Source organism: Leiobunum rupestre, chromosome 9, assembly GCF_980474605.1.
Source record: "Leiobunum rupestre chromosome 9, qqLeiRupe1.1.hap1, whole genome shotgun sequence".
Classification (NCBI taxonomy): Eukaryota; Metazoa; Arthropoda; class Arachnida; order Opiliones; family Sclerosomatidae; genus Leiobunum; species Leiobunum rupestre.
Window position 1 is genome coordinate 42,712,502 of NC_143392.1, and position 18,767 is coordinate 42,731,268.

The 18,767-nt window shown below is 34.4% G+C and overlaps 7 non-coding genes across 7 annotated transcripts; all 7 read right to left on the minus strand.

Moving 5' to 3' along the window:
- Window positions 1–16,051: 16,051 nt before the first annotated feature.
- TRNAR-UCG (transfer RNA arginine (anticodon UCG)) lies at window positions 16,052–16,124 on the minus strand. Its single transcript has one exon. It is a non-coding gene; the product is annotated as a tRNA-Arg (tRNA).
- A 647-nt stretch (window positions 16,125–16,771) lies between these two features.
- Window positions 16,772–16,844, minus strand: TRNAR-ACG (transfer RNA arginine (anticodon ACG)). Its single transcript has one exon. It is a non-coding gene; the product is annotated as a tRNA-Arg (tRNA).
- A 214-nt stretch (window positions 16,845–17,058) lies between these two features.
- Window positions 17,059–17,131, minus strand: TRNAR-UCG (transfer RNA arginine (anticodon UCG)). Its single transcript has one exon. It is a non-coding gene; the product is annotated as a tRNA-Arg (tRNA).
- A 792-nt stretch (window positions 17,132–17,923) lies between these two features.
- On the minus strand, window positions 17,924–17,996 carry TRNAR-UCG (transfer RNA arginine (anticodon UCG)). The gene has a single exon. It is a non-coding gene; the product is annotated as a tRNA-Arg (tRNA).
- Window positions 17,997–18,067: 71 nt separating this feature from the next.
- TRNAL-UAG (transfer RNA leucine (anticodon UAG)) lies at window positions 18,068–18,140 on the minus strand. The gene has a single exon. It is a non-coding gene; the product is annotated as a tRNA-Leu (tRNA).
- A 71-nt stretch (window positions 18,141–18,211) lies between these two features.
- Window positions 18,212–18,284, minus strand: TRNAR-UCG (transfer RNA arginine (anticodon UCG)). Its single transcript has one exon. It is a non-coding gene; the product is annotated as a tRNA-Arg (tRNA).
- A 360-nt stretch (window positions 18,285–18,644) lies between these two features.
- On the minus strand, window positions 18,645–18,717 carry TRNAR-UCG (transfer RNA arginine (anticodon UCG)). The gene has a single exon. It is a non-coding gene; the product is annotated as a tRNA-Arg (tRNA).
- Window positions 18,718–18,767: the final 50 nt, after the last annotated feature.

The window sequence follows — 18,767 nt, forward strand, 5'->3', positions numbered from 1 at the left end:
GAGGATGAGTAATCTTACCAGAAACAGTCAAAACTTCGCGAGAGCCCATGGTTTATAAAAGGAACACGGTGAAAGACAGTCTTTTTATAAGAAAAATTTCAGAATATTTAATTTTTACATCCTGATTTTAACCTGTTTTAAAATCAAGTCAAAATACAATTTTTTATCAAATACACCCTGCAGAAATATAATTTTATCCATTCGTTTAAATTTTATACCTCGCAGAAATATATTTCTTCCCATAGAATTTTAAAACATCTAACCCTGTAATTACCAAAATTCTTACATCCATAATCGATTTTTAAAGCAAAATAATATTAAAACTCTTAGGGCGTTGTCTTTTTTGTCACGAAAATTAAATATAAAGTCCTTCAAAAAAATAATTAATAATTTTATATTTTTATACATGTCTATATTTAAATTGACATTCACAAACAATTTTAAATACCATTTACATACTGATAAATTATAACTAGGTTCTATCCTTGTAGTATTAATCACTTTAATATTCAAGGTTTTATATTTTGAAAAAAATTAATGAAAAATACATTTGGTATAAAAGGGCAAAATTTTCTATTGAATCATAACAGGCTAAAATGGCTTCCACAAGTAATAGTCAAATCTCCGAGAGTCAGGTAGTTTCAGTTTTCGATAGTCCTGAACAGGAGATGTTAATAGAGTCGGACGAATCGGATGGGGACTATATTCAAGAGGTTCGTCGCATGTCAAACATCGAACAAGTTGGAATCGAACAATCAGTGAAAGTCAAGAAAGGGGGAGTGTCTTACGAAACTAAAACTCCGAGAAAAAAAGCGAGCGACAAGGGATTATATCTAGATATCCAGATATATTCATATAAAAACATCAAACATCTTCCCCAAGATGAACTCTGGAAGGGTGATTATAAGAGGGTGAAATTCTTAGCTAACACCCTATCCATGGATGTTATTCGAATAATAAACTCAACAAACAGGCTGAAAAAATTAATTGAGCAGACGGAAGGAAAAATTGTTGTTCCACCCACGAAGGCAAGTTAAACTCATTAATTAATTATTCGTAATAGTAATTAGAATAATATTTTAGACCTGGAAACGAAATTAGAACATGGAAGACTCCGACGAATACGATTCGGACTCTCAATTAGACTTTTCATCGTTAAACAGTTTTAATTATAAAAAGTTTTATAAAATTAAAAAATTAAGCCCTAGAAATTCAAAAAAGTGGAAATGTAAACAACTGGACATTGACCTAGAACTAATATACTTAAACGAAATCCCCACACATTTATTTTTTACAGTATTTGAAAAGATTCTGTCCAAAATTATCAAATACGTAAGACAAGAAGCACCCGGTTTCGATTTCCTCAGATTTGCAATTCAATCGGAAAATTTAGAACATCCAATTAACATTAAATTTATTAAAATTGATCAGTTAACTGTTTCGCGAATATTTAACCATATAGCTCGCGTTGCTCAATCAAAAAAAGATTTCTTACTAGATGGAGAAATTAAATTTAGTATAATTCTTTTGAAATCCCCACAGAAAATGGGAAAAAAATTTTTATCTCTAAAAAATAGAGATATTATCGATCTTGATGCTTTTTTAAAAACTAAAACCAATTTTTACTATATCAATAATATCGATAATTTGTGCGTAGCAAGAGCCCTTACAGTCGGAATAAAGCTCTGTGAAATTGCCGAGTACAAAAAGAATAAACTTCCATTAACAACCGTTCTTAAAGAATATCGAACCTTAACATTCTTTCGTAGTAAATTACAAACTAAAGCCGCTAAGAAATTACACGATGATGTAGGAATTGCTCGAGGCGCTGTAGAAATTGGTGATATAGCTAAATTTCAATCATATTTAGCCCCAAAGTATCAGATAATAATATTTAACGCAACGGAAAATTTTCAAATTTATTTCAAGGGTTTTCCTCCTGCCGAACACAAAATTCTACTTGTAAAAATTGGCACGCACGTTCATTTAGCTAAAAATCTTCATTCCATTTGGGGCGGTGTAGCTTCATGTTTAAATTGCGAAAAAATTTTTTATTCCACCACACATAGAAACAAGCACCACTGTTTTGACACTAGAAATATTAAATGTAAAAGATGTTTAGGTCGAGAATTTCACGAAATTTTAGAAATTCCGTTAATTCGTTGTAAACTTTGCAATAGATATTTAAAACAAGGGGAATGTTATAGTATTCACCTAAAAAATGAAACTTGCAAGCTTTTCCACAGATGCGAAAAATGCTGTGTTCAATTTGAAACTTCAAAAACTCACAAATGTGAAACAGCTTGCGAATCTTGTAAAATCGATCATCCTCCAAACCAACATTATGTTAAACAGTCGACATTTAAAAAGAATCCAAGATCCTATGTATATTTCGATATTGAAACCATAATCGAGAATAATGTGCATAAACCCATGCTCTTAGTGGCCCAAAGTGAAATTTTAAATCAGCCTGTGGAAACCACGGTTTTTGAAGGACAATATTGTGTAAATAACTTTCTCAATTTTTTGTTTCAACATGAAACTGTTTTACTTACGGATGGGAAACGAAAGCGAAAAACAATTAGGCCGAAATTTACCAACCTCATCGTAATGGCCCATAATCTAAGATCTTTCGACGGAATGTTTATTATTTCTAAATTAATTAATCATGTCATTCCCGAGGTTATTTACGATGGAGCCAAGATACTCACTATTTATATTAAAGGGGTAGACATTCGTTTTGTAGATTCTTTGAACTATGTTAGTGCTCCTTTAAGACATTTTCCTAAAATGTTTTCTTTGCCTCAATCTAAAGGATATTTTCCCTATATTTTTTGGACGAAAGACACTTTGAACTATTCAGGTAAAATTCCGGACGAAAAATACTTTGAACCCCATAAAATGAAAGAATTTGAATACCGAGAATTTAAAAATTGGTATTCACACAAACAGCTCGAACCGGTCTATTGTATTAAATCAGAATCCAGAGCGTATTGTCTTTTAGATTGTAATTTATTACGCTTAGCTATGCAGAAATTTCGCATCTTATATAAAGAACTAATTGAAATTGATATCAGTAATTATGGGGGTATTTCTCTTTCCGGGGCACTTAATAATGTATTTATTGACAAGTTTTTAGAACCATATACACTATGTACTATTCCTGCTATCGGTTTGGCAAGTAGACAGAATCAAAGCGAGATTGCATTAAAATATTTATCTTGGTACGAGAAGGAAAATAATTTAATTTTGCAAACTGTCAGAAGTTCAGGGGGAGAACAGTCTGTAGGACCGTATTTTGTAGATGGTTACTGTGAAAATCCACCCATAGTAATTGATGTAATGGGTGATTTCTGGCACGGTTGTCCAAAACATTTTTCTGGCTCGAGCTTTAATTCAATTGTCGGAAAAACATTCAAAGAAATTAGAGAAAGGGAATTAGACCGAAAAGAATTTATTGAACAAAATTTACCAAACCATACATATATTCAAATTTTTGAATGTGAGATATTAGAACTGTTGAGAAAAAATGTCGAGGCGAAAGCATTTTTTAATACAATTAAAATCATTCCTAAAATTAACCCTAGAGATTCGCTAGTAGGTGGCCGTGTAGAAACAATCAAGCTGTATCATGAAGTAGAGCCCTTACTTGGAGAACAAATCCGATATTTTGACTTTTGTAGTCTGTATGCCTATTGTTTACAAAAAATGGAATACGGTTGTAAAAATGTTAAAGTTATCACACACAATTTTGATTATGCCCCAGACGCGTATTTTGGAATAATTAGTTGTCGAATACTCCCCCCCAGAGACCTCTACTTACCCGTTCTTCCATACCGATTTAATAAAAAACTTTATTATCCTTTATGCGGAAGTTGTGTAATAAATAATGACAGCAAATGTACCCACAGTATTGACGAACGCGCTATAACGGTAGTCTTACCCTCGGTGGAAATCTACTATTCAATAAAAGAATGTAACTACAAACTATTAGAAATTTTCGAAGTATATCACTATAGTATTACAACAAATTTTTTCAAACCATATATAGACATTTTTTTTAGAGCAAAAGTTAAAAATTCAGGATTTCCACCCAATATTAAAACATATCAAGAGCAAAAAGAGTATTTAGACGCGATATACGAAGCTGATGGAGTAAGGTTAGAGCCTGAGGAAATTGTTGATAACCCATCCTTAAGAACTTCCGCGAAATTGGCGCAAAATTCGTTATATGGCAGAATGGCGTTAAGAATGGACAAATCATCAACTAAAATTATTCATAGATACTCCCAATTCACCGAGATTATAGCAGACACATCGAATAAATTAACAGACTTTCATTTAATCAACAACGATGTTGCCATGGTAAGCTATAAAAAAAAAAGTGAGCTTGCACCAACTTTTCGCAAAGGTAACGTTATAGTGGCTTCCTTTGTCACCAGTTACGGTCGTATTCATCTGCATAAGCTAATTAATAGGCTGGGGAAGCGTGTAATTTATTATGACACGGACGGAATAAAATTTACACATAAACCACACGAGTGGCTACCCCCCCTTGGTGGTAATTTAGGTGAACTTACGTGCGAGACTCCGAATTCATATATCACAAAATTCGTATCAACTGGACCAAAAAGCTACAGCTATAAACTTGAAAATAATCGGACAATTATAAAACTTAAAGGAATAACTCTTACCAGGGAAAACTCAGACATCATACATTTCGACGCCTTCAAACAAATGATTTTTTTGCCAAATACCGAGTTTAAGGTGAAAATTCCCTTTAACGTAATAAAAGATAAGTACAAAATGCTTTTACGTGTTGGCAACTTAAGTAAAACTTTCAAAAAGACTTTTTGTAAACGTGTGCTACAAGATAATATTTCCAGTGTTCCCTATGGATATTTAGAATGTGAAAATGGCGAATTGTAAAATAAAGTTGTCTTTTAATTATAAATCTAAAAATCATGTAACAAAAAAACTTGCAAAACAGGTGTCATTTAACCACATAGTTATCGTAAATGAAATCTCTTCCGAAAATCGAGTAAATACTTTATTTTTAAATAACCTAAGATTTAAACTTTTAACTTCCAAAATTGAATTTTTACTAAAAAACGGGAATTAATAGTTTTTTTTGGTGAAGTAGATATTATGATTTTATTTTTTATTCAAAATGTTATTTTTGTATGTTGTTTTGAAACTTTATATAACTGGTGAAGGGATAGTTTTGATAAGAAACATTAAACTTTAATAAAATAGTTTTTTAAATTTAAAAATGTGTTTATTTTTTCATATATTCTATAAAACAGACAATGTACTAACAAAATACGTAGTATGTTGTCTTTGTTTAAACAGTAATGTCTTATATAAAATTTCTTTCACCGTTTCGAATGATGGTATCAGGCCCTACTATGTCGGGCAAGTCAGCATGGACGAACTCACTAATTAGATGGAGGAATGAATTAATTGATAAACCTCCTATTAAAATTATTTATTGTTATTCGGTTTGGCAATCAGGTTACCACGATTTATCTCAGTTTTTAACCGATATAGAGTTTATTCAAGGACTTCCGCCAATGGACAGCGAGTTCTGGGAATCAAATAAAAATTCTTTACTTATTATTGACGATTTAGCAGACGAACTTTACAAAAATGATCAAATTGCGAAATTAGTTACCGTAGACAGTCATCATTATGAAATTTCAGTTGTATTAATCTCACAAACCCTATTTCCTCGAGGCAAACAATCTCGTTTAATCTCTCTTAATATGTCATATCTAAATCTGTTTAAATCTCCTCGAGATCTAAGTCAAATCCAATATCTGGCCAATCAAATATCTCCAAATAACACAAAAATAATTAAAATGGCCTACGATATGGCTACTGGAGAACCTTACAATTCGCTATTTATAGACACATCTGTAACCACTCCAGATAGCTTACGATTAAGATCGTACACATTTAATCAAAACGGACCACAAATGGTAGTTTTTTCCAATAATAAATAATTTACTATATTATTATCAAGTTCATTAAAGAAAATGACACCAAAAAAGACAGTACGTAAAAAAACTACTCCTATTGCAAATCCCTCTGACAGGTTTAAAACACACTATCCATATTTAAATTTATTGTATAAATCTAAAGGAGGGGTACGTAAAACTTTATTAGCTAACAGTTCTCCAAAGCAATTAAAAGCCTTACAAAGCGTTTGCAAAAACTTGAAAGGTGGTGGAATTATATTATCTAAAGCCAAAAAAAAACAACTTTCTAAATATAAAAAAACAATACGTTTCTTAGCCAGTCCGAAAATTTCGCAAAAAAAGAAGCGTGCTCTAATAATTCAGAAAGGTACGGGATTCTTCATACCGGCTTTATTAGGCTCTATTGTTCCTTTAATTGCCAATTTATTCAATAAAAGATAAAATGAAAAAAATGATTTTAGTTCCCGCCTCGAGTGTCGGACAAATATCTCAAGAAAATAAACAGCTTGTTTCTCCCCAGGAAACGTATTATAACTTATTAGATAATGAGTTGCAAAATATATTAACTTCTAATTTAAACAGCCGCTCTAAATTGCGAGAATTTCTAAAAATACTGAGCGAGGCCCGGGAAATGAGAAAAGCGATACCGGTACCTAAAGTTGAAATTACAAACTTTCAAGCCCCCGGACCTGTTGCTCCATTAAATTCCCCGTTCACCTCGCAAATTTATTCACCCTTCAAAACGCCCGAGGGAGTTAACGCTGGCGACGCTGCGGAGGTTCGTTTAAATACTATGACACGCAAAATGAAAGAATATCTCAGCGAGAGAGAAAACGATCAGAGTAGAAAATTCCCGAGTCTCTTAAAAAATGTAGAATCTTGGAAGAGGAAAGCATCTACGCCGATTGTTAAGCAACAAAAGACAATTACCGATGATAGAATGCGTAAACGATTAAGTCGAGAAAATGAAATATTTGAAGAATACTTAGAAAATACCGATATTGGAAGTCAATTAAGTCAGGAAGAGGATTGGGATCGAGAGCTGTCTTTGGAGGAGGAGGGTGCTGTCGGTGGTGTTCCAATATCGCCGCAAAAAAAATTAAAATTACCATCCCCCCCAAAAAAATCGCCGAGGCCTAAAAGACAGACCCGCCCTCCTTCTCGTTGGCAAGAATAATAAAAAATGTGTAAAAATAATTATGTGTGAAATAAATAAACATTTTTTTATTTTAAACAAATCGATTTATTTCGTTTCCACTCTTTCATCAAATGAATACATATATTCAACAACGCTAAACTATCGTTTCTTTTTAAATCGAAATTATACAATTCGTTAATTATTTTACTGTAAGAAATCCCCATACATCTCGAGGTTAGAAAATAAATCACATGTGGTCCGCAGTTTTGGCTTTTATTTGATTGAAATTTATGAGTATTGTGTCGAATACGCTTGCTATATCGCTCTAGCAAAAATCCATAGTCACGATGTGATCTTCCTAGAGAACAAAAAAAGTCCAGAGTGTCGCCCGATTTGTAAACAGCCGTCCAATGAGACCCTGGAAGCGTATCGGGATCGGTGTTGATTACGAAACAATATGATTTTTTTTTAATTGGAACTTTTGGTAATCTATTAGCGGGAAACACTCCGATAAATTTATCTCTCGAACGGGGGTCACACTTAAGTATAGCTTGGATTTGATTAGTATTCATCTTTCACGTCACTGTCAAAATGCATAATTTCTCATATTGATCTTTTGTTAAGTTGATTCCTCTGATAGATGGTTTTAAACTACCGTCTTCTTTTTTAAAATGTCGCACGTCAAAAGTTTCGTTACATTTTACAAGGTACGTGTCTCTTCCTAAATTAAAGGCTTTGTCGCAAATTCCAATATCTAAGCTGTATTCTGGACTTCTTTTTTTAAATTTCATCGCGGAGGAAACTATTGTGGCACTAACACCAAATATTACAATCGCGAGACCCAGGAGAATGTGAACTTTACCCATGGATAACAAATTGTTGAATAAAGACTGTAGCGCTTTACACTTGAATTTTAACTATTTCTTGAGCGTAAAAAGCTCCTTTAATTATATTGCCGGTCAAATCTTTCACAATATACATACAGGGATCTCTCGTAATTACTCTATGAATTTCAAATATTTCGGCTGTAAACGTTCCCTTGTATGCCTTATCAAATGTTGTTTTTGCAACTGCTAATCGAACTTTATCCCCAATTTTTAAACTTGCCTTTCCAATCATACTAAGATTGCCATAGTTTTTTTCCCAAATTGCCGATTCATTGTTTTTATTGACATCTTTAGGGGCGATTCCCGTTGTTGAATGTTTTCGAGCGTTATAAGCTTTTGCAATTAATGGTAGTTTATTAAGATAGTGTAAATCGCCGGTCTTGGTAATTATTTTAAAAATTTTAGATTTTACCGTGCGAACGAGTCTCTCGACCATAGAAGCTTTTTTCTCGGAGTACGTGAGGTAATGTTGTATGTTATAACGTTTTAAGAGAGCGCGAAATGGGGCGTTTCGAAATTCTGTCCCTGCGTCGGTACATAAATTAAGGGGTACCCGTTTTTTGAAAATCTCTCTAAAGGCCTTCACAATCTCGCTCGAGGTTTTATTTTTAATTGGCAGAATGAAAGCGAATTTGCTTAGAATGTCCTGAACTAATAACGTATAGCGGTACTTTTTATTAAAAGTTTGTAAAATAGGGAGGTCTAATAAATCGGCCATAAATGTCTCATCAATCGTCGTTACATATAATTTGTTACGTTTAAAATTTAACCTCCTAGCTCTGTGTTGTGTGTAGGTTGGTTGTTTACTGAGAAAATTTTTAATTTCTTTTTTCGAAATTTTGGGAAATTTTTTTCTTAAAGTAACACTGTCAGAATAACTGTATGGGTTTTCAACATCGTAATAAACTTTACTTAATTGTTTGTCTGTTTTTGACAACACCATCTTTAAATGTGTGAATAGAAATAATAAAAACAGATTATAGTAAAAGTTTTTATTTTAATAAATTAAATCGCATTTTAAGTTTGAAACATTTTGTACAATATCAAAATATAATTGACTTTCTACTATTAAGGGATCAAGTCCAAATTCCTTTTGGAATCTTACAACAATATGATCGTAGTTTAATTGGGGGATAGCTATTAATATCATATTTTCCACTCGGTCTTCAAAATTTGTGCTAAATCCTAGTTTACAAGAGACATCGTGAGCAATCGAAGATTTACAATGCGGATTCTCACAATTTTCGGTAATTTCAAACATTTTATCCGTAAGCTCATGTACAATTATGTCACGCATAATATTTTTTGCCGACAAAATTAAATTAATCTCCTGATCAATTGTATGTTTACAATGTTTTAATCTTTTCCACCCTGCTTGGTTGAGATTAAAACCATAATTTGTAGAATAGAAAAGATGATACAAATGGTTTTTTCCTCTGGCACAAGCACGCACATCGACGAGTTTTTCCTTTTGTCCCTTGAAACAGTCGATTTTTATCTTTGAACCTTCAAGCGGAAGCCAGGTGTGAAAACTAGCAACTTGGTCTTCAAAAAAATCAGTTATTTCCTTTTCGAATGTGAATAGAGATTGCCAGGCTTCTAAATTCAGTTCAAATTCGGCGCAAGTGTCTAGTCGGTAAATTTTGATGGATGGATTTACATATCCTAGCACCGTTACTTCTTGTTTGGGTGAGAGACTGTGAGTTCGAGACATCTTTACCACTACGATTTCGCGAAACAACTAATCAATCTTTGCCCTCGTTGATTGATTTTATTCCGTAATATACGTAACTTGACGCTCTTGGTTAATGACAAATCGGTTTTCGTATTCTCCAATAATAATTATGTTTTGAATATTAGTTAAGGGGGAAGCAAACTTCATTACCATACGTAAACTACCATTTCGTTGAATTGAGAGGTTGTTAGAGTTTGCCGAGGAATCGTAAGTTAAATCAAACGCGAATAATGTATTACCGTTTTTATAATTTTCGTAATCAATACAATTACCAGAGTTATTTCCAATTAAATCCATTGCCGAGAATAGTGAATAATACGACCGAGTATAGAGGTTTTTATTAAAATCTGGAGTTAGAGCAGTTTCTGGTATATTCTGGTCGTCTAATGAAAGTTGTAAGAACGAGAGATTATTATGGTTAAATTGAAAGGGATTTTCTCGACTAGACCCGTTGTAAGCAGAATTGTTTACCATTCCGATTATTACCCGATTTGGAATTTTACCTAAAAAAATATTTGACTTCACGAAATCGCTCGCGCCTGCTGAAATTGTCAGAGTTTTAACAACAGTTTGTGTTAGATCGTACAAAGCCCTCTGTTTGTGCAATATAGCATTATGTGCCAGCTGTAGATCTGGATTTACGATAATATGTTTAGCAGTAAGAACAGCGTCTTCGATAATTAATCTATATTTGATATTAACATCTTCTTGTGATATAATTATAAATTCATCGGAATTTTTCAAGAGTCGAATTCTTAAATTCACTTTGTTTAAAAGAAATTTGTCTATTTTACAAGAGTCTACATGAAGTCTTCCCATATATTCACAAAGTTTCGATCCCGCAATATCTTTACTTCTTTTTAAAATTCCATTATTTTTTTTATCTTTATGAACATCGTTAAACGCTAGCGTTGGGTCGCAAAACCCGTCTTCGTAATAGCCCTCGGCGGTTTTGTAAGATTGTTTGGCGCCTTTATCAAAATTTAAAACTGTTGCTAAATATGCTAAATATGGGTAGCAGTTGTTGCTAGATTGTACTAAAGTCTCATTCATAAACACGTCTATTTGGCTAAAAATAGAATGCAATGGAAGATTGCATAATGATACTTTTTTTTCGGCTGCAGGTATATCTATTAAAACACCGTTTTGTTCTTTTTTAACCCGAATTCGAATTTTAAGCATCAAGTTTGACATGTCAATATAATAATCTCCCCCGGGGATAGAAAAATCAATCTGTGTAGCATTAGACAAGGGAGCTATAGGGAAATAGTCTACAAATTTATTCCCCTCAATATTACCATTAATCAGGGGTTCGTTAAAAAGCTCCAACTCCGAACACATAGATTCAAATTGAGGCATAATGCTTTAGTCAAGAAAATCGGTTTTTGTTCTCTTGCGTTTTCTTTGCTTATTGCGTAATTTTGATTTGCGCTTCTTTACTCTTCGAGCTCCAGAGCCTTTTTGTGTATTTTATATGGTATCACCGAGACTATTTAAAAGATTTGTTCCAGCAATTTTACTATTTTTTTTAACGACTCCTTAAAATTTTGACCTGCAGCAACATCGTCCATAATTCTCTTCCCCATAACCAACCCTTGAATACCGAGTGATTTAGCTACGGGTCGAAAAAGAGGTGTTACGAATCTTGCTAAACTTTTAAAAATTGCGCCAAATCCACGACCAGTCTGATATTGACTTCCTCGAAAGATGTTATATCCGCGTCCTGTTTGAACATAATGATGATAATATCTTTCCATGATGAGCTTGTTTTAAGTGTACTTTAGACTAAGCATCCAGTCTTTTAAATATTAATTTAATAATAGTCTTGCCTGTTTTATATGGCAGGAGTTCACCGTAATCCGACCTTAAAGAAATTTCTATAGTCTGTATTTGATCGTAGAGAACTGGAAAATGGTCTAAAAAATGAAATCTTTCAACCTGTGCTCGATTTTTATTTTCGTTTAATTTGATAATTCTCAGCAGGGGGGTATTAGTGTGTCCTGTTATTATAGGTTGTATAATATTTGTATAGACATAAATTCCGGATATTCCGTGGTTGAGATCTGCGGGGTACATGCCTATTTCGTTAAAAAGAGGCCTTTCAATTTGATTGTTTGAAAAACCTAACATTCTCCCGAGTTTGGGGTTATCTATTGGAAAGGTTAAAAAACTGTTTCCACCCAAACCTTTAACTGAAACTGTCGAATCTGAATTAAAATTAAACTCGAATTTAGCCCAACTCTGATGTGGCAATGATTGTTTCATTGCTAATAAAATATCATCAATAGTGTGGTACACACCAGTTGGAATTCGACAATGGAATTTGTCTACAATATTTAGTTTATTATTTTTACCATGTTCGTAATTGTGGAAATCAATATCACGTTTTTGTCGTCGACTATTCTCAACTCTGTTTAAATCATTTCGAAAAATTATAAAATTAGTCGTATTATCTATTTCTAATCTAATTTGAAGAGGGTCTAATGCTTTGCTTTTATAAACTGAGGATATATAATCTACTTTGTACTCAATTTGTAAGAGGTCTGCTAGAGGACCGAATATTTTAATTTCCAACCCACTCATTAATTCAATTTGAAAATAATAATTTCCATTTTCTTTGAAAATAAAAAAACCCGCCTTAAGTGAGATATGCGAATCAAAATATTTTTGAAGTTCATTCAAAATTTTGAAATGAAGAGATAACGGTATAAAATTCCCGCCTAAATCTTTATCAGCCTCGTAATAGTTTCGTTCAAACGTATAACTGTCATTTTCCCAGTTAGGGTGTTCGATTGGAATATTTTTATTGTACCTAAAATCTATAACCGATTCTTCATCTGACATAAATTTTTCCTCATACACTTTTAAAGGATTTTTACTGCTAATTACACCATTTTGAAATTCTGGCGCGTTTATATTAAAAATATTTGCTAATCTCCCAGTGAAGGCAATTTGTAGATCTCTAGGAAATGAAATTCTCAAGTAATGACCTCGATTTATTTCTTCTATTGCGTAACTAATTTCGTACCGATTTAAAGGGGGGAAGTTAGTCGCCTGTTGAATCTCGTTTTTTAATTGCCTATGCAAAGATAATGGGATAATATTTCCAAAATCATCTCTCTGACCTTCAAATAAAAAAGGTTGTATGATTGATACGGAATAGAAAGCCCAATCTTCCTGCTCAAATTGCGGTATTTTTGTTGTCTCAATACGTATGTCGATAAAATTAGTACGCGAATTAAAAGTAATATTATTTAAATTATTTAGCGGGCCAAATTTTTGAATACCCGTAAAATAAGTGTCTGTTGGAATTTTAAAAAGATCTGCTAATGGATTTTGAAATTTAATTTCCATTCCTACCGGTATTTCTAAATTAAAATATAAATTATCTTCATCATCGGAAGATATCGCTGTTTTTAATCCGTCAAACTGTCTTGGTTTACATCGTTCTAATAAATCACGTATAATTAAGTGTAATGTGAACGGTTGAATTTCATTATTATATTGTCTTTCTCCCTCATATCTGACCGCTTCAAAAACAATCGCGTAATTATTCCATTGTATTTGTTTAATAACAGGCTGAGATGGTGGCTTAATGGGTATTGGGAGAGAACTTGGTAGATTATTTTCTTCGGAAGGATTTAAATCTTCTGGTTGGTTGACGTCTTCATTAATATTTAGAATTAAAGGTTCTGTTGGTAAAATGTTGTTTATATTTTCTTCTAGTTTAAAATTTGACTTTTCTTCTAAATTTGTTTTTGGTTCAAGTTTTGGTTTTTCCTCTTGTTTCACTTCTGGTTTTAGTTTCGGTTTCTTGTTAATTTTCTGTTTTTTTCTCCTGGGTTGTGCTTGTATTTCTTCCACGGGAATTTGTCGTGGTAAATATTTTTGTTGATATTTATTCACAACTAACGCCTTTTTAATTCGTACTTCGATAAAATTTGTTGCGTAAGTTAAGGAAATAGTTTTAGCGTGATTCGAGAGAGGATAATTAGAAAGATAATCACTGTCGACAAAATCATTTTCTCGAAATTCCAGAACAGATGCTAGGGGCGATGCTTGAGGTATTTTTACTTGCACATCTTTTTGTAACTGTATTTTTAATTTTGAACTGTCTTCGTTTTCGTCAACTTTTACCGTATTCATATGTATTTTTCCTTTAAGTGATTGATTGGCCTCAATAGTTTTAGCAAACTCGTTGAGTATATTATTTTGAAGAGATGTTGGAATATTATTCTTATTTCGATCTAGATCACCCTCGTAACGTTTTGGTGGAATTTCAATTTTAATATAATCCCATTGATTTTCTTCGGGTGAAATAACATCTGACACGTGCCCTACTTGGAAATGCGAATACTCATTTGTTATATTCGAATAAGTTTCAGGAAGAATTATTTCTGCTAATGCGCAAGACCATTTTTCATTATTAAAATTTAAAGGTTTTGCTAATTGAACTTTAAAGCTAGAAGGTGTATTTTCCGGGTAAATATCGGGTGATGCGTTCGAAGGTAGAAATACTACGAAACTTGACATCTTTATAATGACAGTTTCAGTTGGGCGACATCTCGTTTTATACTAATAAAAGATTTAGCGTGATAGATCGAAAGGATTGTGATTTGAACTTGAGACTGTTTGAATAACGTCCTGCAACGCTACCGATCTACCACGCTAAACCTTAACATGAAAGAGTTAAAATATCTATTTTTACGTAGGAAAAAAATAATCACAATATATTAGAAAATCATCTTTATTCTACATATTTTCAATCATTTGACAAGTTTGTTCAAGATTTTCCAAAACCTCAATGGGTGTTTCAACTTGATTAAGAGTTAAAATTTGATTATTTTTACAATATTCTTGAAAAAAAATAATTGCTTCCATCTGCTCATCAGATGGCATGACAAAGTCTGGTGGAAATACAACATTTGATTTTATTGTTGAATTTAAAGTTTCTTCGGACTTAATACCAGTTGTCTTTTTTTTACGTTGAATTTTCTTTGGAGTTCCAGTACCATTAACAAACTCGTTTAACCATTCTTGATGTTTTACGTTAAACTCGTTTAAATAATCAATAATTTGATCGTCTAATATTTCTTCTTTGGTTGTATATTCTGGTTTCTTTGAATGAAGACAATCGCAAACATCAATACGAATTTGATTTTTATAACTACTCGATAAGTGATCCATTAAGTGTTGTTTAAAAATTGTCTTGTCAAGACATTGTTCTTGACAAATCCAGCATTTAACATTAAAGTTTAAATTATCAAAGAAATTAAAAGCGTGTTTGCGACATGGCTCATTATAATAACAAGGATTCTCGGTAGTCGATTTGCATTTAATTTCTGGTTTCCCCATAAATAACTTCATTTTTTTAACCTTTAAAGAGCTCGATTTTTGAGACGTCTTACGCTTACACATATCCTTTGACTTTTAAATGTAAAAACAATTATTATTTATAGAAATAGTTATTATTGCAAGTTTAGACACGTTTATTAGCTGTTTAAAGTATTTTGGGTGGGGCCAAAACCGCCAAGGGTATAAAGCGAAGGTCGCGAATTCGTTTCCCCATCTCGCAAATAACTAATTAGCATTTTAAACGGCGAAAAAACGAAAAAAACGAAAAAATGACACCAAAAGTAAATTAACATAAGTATTTGGTGGGGTTACATATTACCGCCGATATCTCGGTTCGACCTTGTCCGATCGTGACCAAACTTGTTGATTTGATAGACCGAGGCTTAGTGGTTGTGTACAGGTGTCAGGCGTCGAGGTCAAAGATTATCTTCAAGGTGAAATTTGAAAACAAAAATATGTTTTTCGATTTTTCCAAGGACAAAAATTTTTTAATTTTTGAAAATATTTTTGGGGGGTGGGGGGGTTGTTTTGTCGGCCATCTTGGCGGCCATCTTGGATTTACATGTTCATATTTAGTTATTCTCTACTCACGTGGACGGTGTTATGACGTATTCAGACATTGTATAAACAAAGTGAGCTAAACAATCTAGGGAAATCATTATGAAGCTCGTCCGCGGCAGGACTCGAACATGCAATCTTCTGATTCGTAATCAGACGCCTTATCCATTATGCCACGTGGACGGTGTTACTACGTAATCAGACATTGTATAAAAAATGTAAGCTAAACAATCTAGGGAAATCATTATGAGGCTCGTCGCGGCAGGACTCGAACCTGCAATCTTCTGATTCGAAATCAGACGCCTTATCCATTCGGCCACGTGGACTGTGTTATGACGTAATCAGACATTGTATAAAAAATGTAAGCTAAACAATCTAGGAAAATCATTATGAAGCTCGTCCGCGGCAGGACTCGAACCTGCAATCTTCTGATTCGAAGTCAGACGCCTTATCCATTAGGCCACGTGGACGGTGTTATGAAGTAATCAGACATTGTATAAAAAATGTAAGCTAAACAATCTAGGGAAATCACTATGAAGCTCGTACGCGGCAGGACTCGAACCTGCAATCTTCTGATTCGAAGTCAGACGCCTTATCCATTATGTAACGTGGACGGTGTTATGAAGTAATCAGACATTGTATAAAAAATGTAAGCTAAACAATCTAGGGTAATCATTATGAAACTCGTCCGCGGCAGCACTCGAACCTGCAATCTTCGGATTCGAAGTCAGACGCCTTATCCATTAGGCCACGTGGACGGTGTTATGACGTAATCAGACATTGTATAAAAAATGTAAGCTAAACAATCTAGGGTAATCATTATGAAACTCGTCCGCGGCAGCACTCGAACCTGCAATCTTCGGATTCGAAGTCAGACGCCTTATCCATTAGGCCACGTGGACGGTGTTATGAAGTAATCAGACATTGTATAAAAAATGTAAGCTAAACAATCTAGGGTAATCATTATGAAACTCGTCCGCGGCAGCACTCGAACCTGCAATCTTCGGATTCGAAGTCAGACGCCTTATCCATTAGGCCACGTGGACGGTGTTATGACGTATTCAGACATTGTATAAACAAAGTGAGCTAAACAATCTAGGGAAATCATTATGAAGCTCGTCCGCGGCAGGACTCGAACATGCAATCTTCTGATTCGTAATCAGACGCCTTATCCATTAGGCCACGTGGACGGTGTTATTACGTAATCAGACATTGTATAAAAAATGTAAGCTAAACAATCTAGGGAAATCATTATGAGGCTCGTCGCGGCAGGACTCGAACCTGCAATCTTCTGATTCGAAATCAGACGCCTTATCCATTCGGCCACGTGGACTGTGTTATGACGTAATCAGACATTGTATAAAAAATGTAAGCTAAACAATCTAGGAAAATCATTATGAAGCTCGTCCGCGGCAGGACTCGAACCTGCAATCTTCTGATTCGAAGTCAGACGCCTTATCCATTAGGCCACGTGGACGGTGTTATCACGGATTCAGACTTTGTTTAAAAAATGTAAGCTAAACAATCTAGGGAAATCACTATGAAGCTCGTACGCGGCAGGACTCGAACCTGCAATCTTCTGATTCGGAGTCAGACGCCTTATCCATTATGTAACGTGGACGGTGTTATGAAGTAATCAGACATTGTATAAAAAATGTAAGCTAAACAATCTAGGGTAATCATTATGAAACTCGTCCGCGGCAGCACTCGAACCTGCAATCTTCGGATTCGAAGTCAGACGCCTTATCCATTAGGCCACGTGGACGGTGTTATGACGTAATCAGACATTGTATAAAAAATGTAAGCTAAACAATCTAGGGAAATCATTATGAAGCTCGTCCGCGGCAGCACTCGAACGTGCAATCTTCGGATTCGAAGTCAGACGCCTTATCCATTAGGCCACGTGGACGGTGTTATGACGTAATCAGACATTGTATAAAAAATGTAAGCTAAACAATCTAGGGTAATCGTTTAAGAAGCTCGTCCGCTGCAGGACTCGAAACTGCAATCTTCTGATTCGAAGTCAGACGCCTTATCCATTAGGCCACGTGGACTGTGTTATGACGTAATCAGACATTGTATAAACAAAGTGAGCTAAACAATCTAGGGAAATCATTATGAAGCTCGTCCGTGGCAGGACTCGAACCTGCAATCTTCTGATTCGAAGTCAGACGCCTTATCCATTGGGCCACGTGGATGGTGTTATCACGTATTCAGACATTGTATAAACAAAGTTAGCTAAACAATCTAGGGAAATCATTATGAAGCTCGTCCGCGGCAGGACTCGAACCTGCAATCTTCTGATTCGAAGTCAGACGCCTTATCCATTAGGCCACGTGGACGGTATTATGACGTAATCAGACATTGTATAAAAAATGTAAGCTAAACAATCTAGGGTAATCGTTATGAAGCTCGTCCGCGGCAGGACTCTAACCTGCAATCTTCTGATTCTAAGTCAGACGCCTTATCAATTAGGCCACGTGGACGGTGTAATGACGTAATCAGACATTGTTTAAAAAATGTAAGCTAAACAATCTAGGGTAATCGTTATGAAGCTCGTCCGCGGCAGGACTCGAACCTGCAATCTTCTGATTCGAAGTCAGACGCCTTATCCATTAGGCCACGTGGACGGTGTTATGACGTAATCAGACATTGTATAAAAAATGTAAGCTAAACAATCTAGGGAAATCATTATGAAGCTCGTCCGCGGCAGCACTCGAACCTGCAATCTTCGGATTCGAAGTCAGACGCCTTATCCATTAGGCCACGTGGACGGTGTTATGACGTAATCAGACATTGTATAAAAAATGTAAGCTAAACAATCTAGGGTAATCGTTTAAGAAGCTCGTCCGCTGCAGGACTCGAAACTGCAACCTTCTGATTCGACGTCAGACGCCTTATCCATTAGGCGACGTGGACTGTGTTATGACGTAATCAGACATTGTATAAACAAAGTGAGCTAAACAATCTAGGGAAATCATTATGAAGCTCGTCCGCGGCAGGACTCGAACCTGCAATCTTCTGATTCGAAGTCAGACGCCTTATCCATTGGGCCACGTGGATGGTGTTATCACGTATTCAGACATTGTATAAACAAAGTTAGCTAAACAATC